Here is a 6,351-nt window from a genome sequence, read left to right on the forward strand (position 1 = left end):
AGGCCGGGGGGGCCATGAAATGTCCACAGGGCAGGGGGCTGAGGACATTGATCTAGATGAAGAGCACGTGGATCCGAAAACTACCTCACGACAGTTTAAACAGTTGCGCGTCATTGAGAAACCGCTCCCTAGAAAGAAGACTAAGGCATCCAAGCCGTCCATTGACCCAATCACGTGTACAAAAGGTGATCTTTTTGACATTGGTGAAACGGTTCGCGATGTCACTAAGGAAACACTCCAAGAGGTGATGGTGGAGCAGAACACTGTGTTGGGGGTGCTAAGAACACAATTATATGGATTACAGGTGCATCCCCCTCAAATAGGAATGATGGCCCCATATGTCGCAGCCAATACATCAGGGGCGGAACAGATGCTACGCACTTGTGTGACCAACACTTTCTTATTCCCCGAGGGAGCGTTAGTGGCAAAAAATGAAGTTGACCAAGCTGTAGTGGACTGGATTAAGGGGTTGAGCTTAAACTTGGCTGCCCTTCTGCGAGAAACCAGTACCAGTTACAGGATGTGGTCATAGACGAGCTCCGTGCTAGAGAAGGTCATGCACTACAGGTATTGAGAGAACAAAAGATCAATCTGGAATAGCTGAGCCGGCAGCATGATGAACTTGTTATGCAAAATCAAGGACTCGCACAGGTGGTGCACGATGCTTATAGGACTATCCCTAAATTGGTTGTCCTGATAGATCTTCCAGTAGGAGTGCGAATTCATAAATTGGCCAGTGGATTACACAAGGCAAAGGAGGAAGCAACGAGGATACAACTAGACCTCAACCTTCAGATTTCCAAATTGTGATTAAAGGCACAGTCATCCATGCCCCTGGAAGTTAGGGAACAGTGTGCTAGCGCTATCCAAAAAGGGCTGGAGGAAATAGGACAGGTAGTGTAGAACTGTACTACAATGTTGGAAGAATCCTTTGTGGTCCTCACTTCCTTATAGAAGGAACCCACCATAGAGTGCCTGGAAATAGAGGCATGGGAGCTTCAAGTGCAGTACGACAGTGTGCGTGGAATGGCACAGATAGTTGTCTTGACCCAATTACTAGTGAAGCTATAGCAGGCGAAGGCATTGAAGGAATAGGTGGATGCCACGTAGGAGAAAGAGGCAGTACTTAAAGCACACGTCTAGCTTTGGACTGATGAGGCCTTCCTCATCACTTTCGATATCAAAGGGAAGCTCACATAGATGAAGTTGATGCATGCCTTAAGATAGGGGTTTGCCCCTAATGACGAGCATTCAGCAGAGAGAGTAGAGCAGATCCAACAGATGGCAGAACAGTGCATTGCAAACTTTCGCCTAGCACAGACACAGTTGGAGGGGCTCCGTAACAACATTTCTGCACCAGCAGAATGAGTTGGGACGAGTCACAATGATTATGTTGGGGCCTGTTGAGCATGGGATCGCCCACAGGATGTTTTTGGGGCTCAAAGCCCAAGTTTTGGTCAATTACATTTTAAGACTCCGTGAATTGTGGGTGCAGAGCACAAAGTCTATGATGAGTCATAGGGATGTCCACCCTAAAATATTGTAATTTAATGTAAAGTTGTGTTGGCCAACCCATGGTCTGTGGACCATGGGACTGTATAAATAGAGTGAGGCTCTAAGTGTAAAGGGGAGTGAGGATAGATAGAATAGCAAAGGCATTGTTCGAGGTTAGAGTTGAATTTGAAGTGTACTGGGTCATAGTAGTAGGAAGAGGCTCTGCAGCTGAGTGCACAGAGGCCTAGTAGAGTCCGCAACTGAGTGTGCAGGGCAGAGTCAAGTTTGTACTTGGGATTTAAAGTTATTAAAGACTAGTTTACTCTGTGCATCTGTTCTTTTATGTTATGCATTACTTTTACTCTGTTTACTTACTATGCATAATTGATAAATACTTGTATGAATGCTTATATATGAAAATAATCTAAGTAATCTGCTAACAGAGCCTAATTAAGGAAGACTTGGGTAAATAACACAGGTCGCGTTATGGATGGAACTGCGTGAGGACAGTATCGCAAGGCGCGGGGTGCCCACTGATGCACGTAGCATAGTATGTGTAAAGGTTGGACATTGTACCAATCACCTCCTATCAGACATCCCTAGGGTGCGGAAACCTGGTTCCAACACCCTCCCATACTTCTTCGGGTGAGACCTCAGTCTGCGCTCTGTAGACTATTGCCGAAAGGGCCAATAGTATCATGATTTGCTTAGCTAAATCACTTCTGAACTCGGGTCAGGCCCCACTAAGCCATCATCTAGCCAACATAACATCCAAGTATAATGACTTGGAGCTAATTTTAAAATCCCTCTCGAGTAAGAGAAACATTGTTCTAATCTAGACATGACCACTGATGTAATTCTGCATGTTCTATCTCCTCATCTGCAAATCCTCCTTTGTGGCAATCTGTCTCAATGGCTCCAGTTACTCTTCAATATCCTGCCCACCCTAGTGTCTATGTTTGGATTCAGTGAGTGAGCCAACTAATAGGATCTTGTGTGTTTTCACCATGAAATCCCTGTTATTGTATAATTGTACATATGAGGCATGAATAATTCAAATGAATAATGTGAGCTTCTTATTATTCTAAATTAATATTCGAAATATTGCTTTTTCCAGCACTACCTATGGTTTCATTTTATTCATTAAGTCAAGCAGCGCCACTTTGTATCACATTGTCCATTCCTACACAACGATAATGGAAGATTGTACATTCTTAATATTTTTTACAAAATCCCTGCTCTGTTGTTGCAAGCCATGGAAGTGATCTACCTTATGTATGGTTGTCAGCTCCTCATATAGGTCCTGCATGGTCTCTCCAAGTGTTGATGCCTCACCAAGTATCATTGCTCTCATTTCCTTCAAGTAGACCTGTGTGGAGACTACGTTTTGTGCTATGACGAGGAGCTATTTTATCTCTTGTAAGGAAACCTAGAAGTTTTATTCCAATTGCTTATTCTCGACCGTCAAATACTGAGTGCTTTATCTTGCTGCACTCGCAAAGGCCAAGTTGGCTTCGACAATGGAATTTGGATTCTTACTAGTGTCTTCCACTATCACCCTCTCTCTTGTGAATGCAAGTGATGCATAATCATCTAGAAAATTCTTTTCTTGTGCTTGTACAATTCTCTTCTTGAATTCATCATAAGACTAATTGTACAAGTCCATTACCAAATCATCATCAAGAGGAACAACATCCCCTTCATCACTAAGTGCTAACTCTACTGCTGGAGGTGATGGATACTGAACAATGATCTAAGGTGAACTCGACATCAGGTCTGTTAGACTCCGTCTGGTCAGCCCGCTGCAGTCAAATTCACCAAGGTTCATTTCCCGTCACTGGCAGTCATTAAATGCCATTTTGATCAGAAGAGTCATTTTATGTCTTGAGTCCAGGGTTTTGTCTGCAGAAGTGTGAAATAACGCAGTAAGTTTTTCAGGAATTTCATCGTCAATAATGTGAGATTGATTCTTCTTCAAAACCCTGTTTTGAAGAAGAAATCATTAAATGTGTTTTTTTTACAAAATGTTTCAAAATTCTCCAGCTCTTCAAATGGCAACAGCTTATATAGCTCCTATCCCTACAAAAGCACAAACAGAAAAAACATCATCAGCAATCAGAGGCAAAGCAAAATAAAGTTGAAAAGAAACATCAAAGTTTCAAATATTGCAAAGAGGGTTCCAGATCGAAGATCAAAATCTATCATACATAATATATGTCCACAATTGTCAATTCATTTGCATCCAGTGAAAGAATGAATTAGTGAGTTGGAGAAACATTTCTTGTGATGGCTTCAACTGCTGGGAGTGAGCAACAACAAAGCGTTTTAACTTGGTTACTTGAACCTTTAAAGGAACAGTGGATTAAAAAAGAGTTGCAAGATATCTTGGCTTTGGTCAATCTTTTAATTAGAGGCCCAAATACACCAGAGAATGAACTAATGTGGCATATTTTCCACAGAGTCACCATTTTTTAGAGAGCCCTTAAAAGGAGTGGTAGTAAAAGGCTTCAGTCTCCACCTCTAAAAATGGTTCTGCATTCACTTTTGATGTTGGTTCTTCTCATCCTATGGTTTCTCGCTTATCATGGATGCTGCCTCCTCTCTTTAAGTTGCTTTGTTGTATACATTCACTTTGGTTGTAGCCAATAGTTCAAGAATTTCCAAAAGAGGTGTGTGCTATGCGTTGGAGGTGTGCGCTATGCACTCAGGTGGGTGCTACGCACTAGGGCTCACTAGCCAATGTAAAAATACACAGGCGCTACGCACACAGAGGTGCGCTACGCACTGGGTAGGCGCGCTACCCATACAGTGACAGAGCCCAGAAAATTTTTGTCTTGCGCCCAGTTTCTTATCAAATCGGCTCCATCGACTTGAAAGTAGGCTTCTAAAGGTTGCTCAGTAGATTTTAGCATGATTTTTGTGTTATTAATGTTAGGAAACAAACCTTGGTTGAAGAGAGAATTGTTTTTGCTCCAACGAAGAAATCGTGCCTTGAAAGAATCATTGAAAAGAATTATTGAAAAGAATCGTTTCAGAAATTGTGGGCAGCATATAGAGAATTCAAGCAAGCTTTACTCATCGCAATGGAAGAAAATAGCAAAGAGGTAAAAGATAAACAGGTTGATCGAATCCGTAACCTATTTCGGCGACAACTTTCAATACCATTGAAAGACATTGATTCAATGCTTCAAGATTACAAATTTTGGGAAGAGCAGCAGGGAGTTGTGATTGGGAATGACATAGATCATTTAGCTGGACTTCCTTCCAATGTGATATCAGCTTATAAAAAGGCTCTACAAATGTACAATGCGCGTGCTAGTTATGAAGAAAAGGTGGCTAGAGGAAAGCAGGCGGATACTGAACTTTTTCAAAATTACCTGTCCTATATCAACTTTGAAGAATCCTCAGGAGATCCAGCTCGTGTTCAAGTTCTTTATGAGAGAGCAATAACAGAATTTCCAGTTGCAAATGATCTTTGGCTCCGTTATACTCAATATTTGGATAGCAATTTGAAGGTTCCCAGTATTATAAAATCTGTTTATGCCAGAGCTGTCCGAAACTGCCCCTGGGTTGAAGCACTTGGGCTAAATACATGCTTGCTTTGGAACGCTTTGATGCTTCAGAGGAAGATCTCTCTGCCGTGTTTGAGCAGTCTCTGCATTGTGGGTTCTCAAATCCTAATGAGTATTTGGATTTGTTCCTTGTTCGTGCTGATGGCTTGAGGCGACGGATTATGAAGATGGATGAAATTAGTAAATCATCTTACGTTGTTCAACTTCGAGAAACATTTCAGCGTGCAGCAGAATATTTGTCTTCACATCTGAATTACACAGATCAATTCTTGCATTTGCATGCATACTGGGCTCGGTTAGAATATCAGCTTGGAGGGGATTTGGAAGCTGCTCGAGGAGTTTGGGAAAGCTTAATTAAGATATGTGGTGGGATGTTAGAGGCCTGGCAAGGCTATATAAACATGGAGCTGTTGGCTGGTAACATAAATGAGGCTCGGGCAATCTATAAAAAACTATTTTTATTAAAATTAGTTTTTATTCAAATAGCATTTTGTTAATAAGTTAGCAAATAAAGGAAAAACAAGTGGCAGTCAAAGGCGGAAAGTTTAAATTTAAATGGAAATACTTGCCACAACAGAGCGCACTGTCTATTTTGGTCTTCAGTTACAAATTTAAAGGGTCTTCAGCTACAGCTGCCGCCTCTCCATTAGTTATTAACAAACAAATGTAACGCTGCTCCTTTTTAGAGCAGACCTTTCCTATTTTCATCATTTTAGTTGAAACAGCGCCCTTGTTTTGGGTCGTTTTGTTTTCTCCTAGCTGAGTTTTATTTAATATATTAAAAATCATTTTTAGGGGGTTGGAGAGAGAATTTGGAGAGCTTGTGGAGGAAAAAGACGGAGCTTTATTGTACAGTTTTTGACAGGGGTTTAATGGAAAAATATAGCTCTGACTCCTGAGATTCTTGTGGTGTGGATTTAGCATTTTGTCTTTTCTTATGTTTCATATGTAACTTGTAATGTTTTACATTACATTTCATAATCATTTTCTGTTGAATACTTTTAAATGAGAAAGGCAGAATCTAGTTTACTGCTTTGCCTTGGGAAGTATTCATTCTCTATGTTTTCTTCAGTTTGATAAGGACTCAACTATTGCCCTTGTCAACCTCGCAGCGGTCTTTCACTACATATAATTCCAATTTGATTGTTAAACTTCATGCTTATCTTGCCTCAGGCGATAATCTGCATTTTTCATTTAATCTCTGCTCTTGCTGTCTTTGCGCCATGCTGCCCAGAAAACCCAATCATTTATCAAAAAACCCCTTTCTATCAATTTACGAGCCTAA

General features: G+C 41.1%; 1 pseudogene; it reads left to right on the forward strand.

Annotated features, from left to right (window-relative positions):
* The first annotated feature begins 247 nt into the window (after positions 1–247).
* On the forward strand, positions 248–5,563 carry LOC149155906 (uncharacterized; annotated as a pseudogene).
* Positions 5,564–6,351: the final 788 nt, after the last annotated feature.

Source organism: Pinus tabuliformis, chromosome 9, assembly GCF_031772625.1.
Source record: "Pinus tabuliformis cultivar Carrire ecotype Pingquan chromosome 9, CPIR1, whole genome shotgun sequence".
NCBI classification, from domain to species: domain Eukaryota; kingdom Viridiplantae; phylum Streptophyta; class Pinopsida; order Pinales; family Pinaceae; genus Pinus; species Pinus tabuliformis.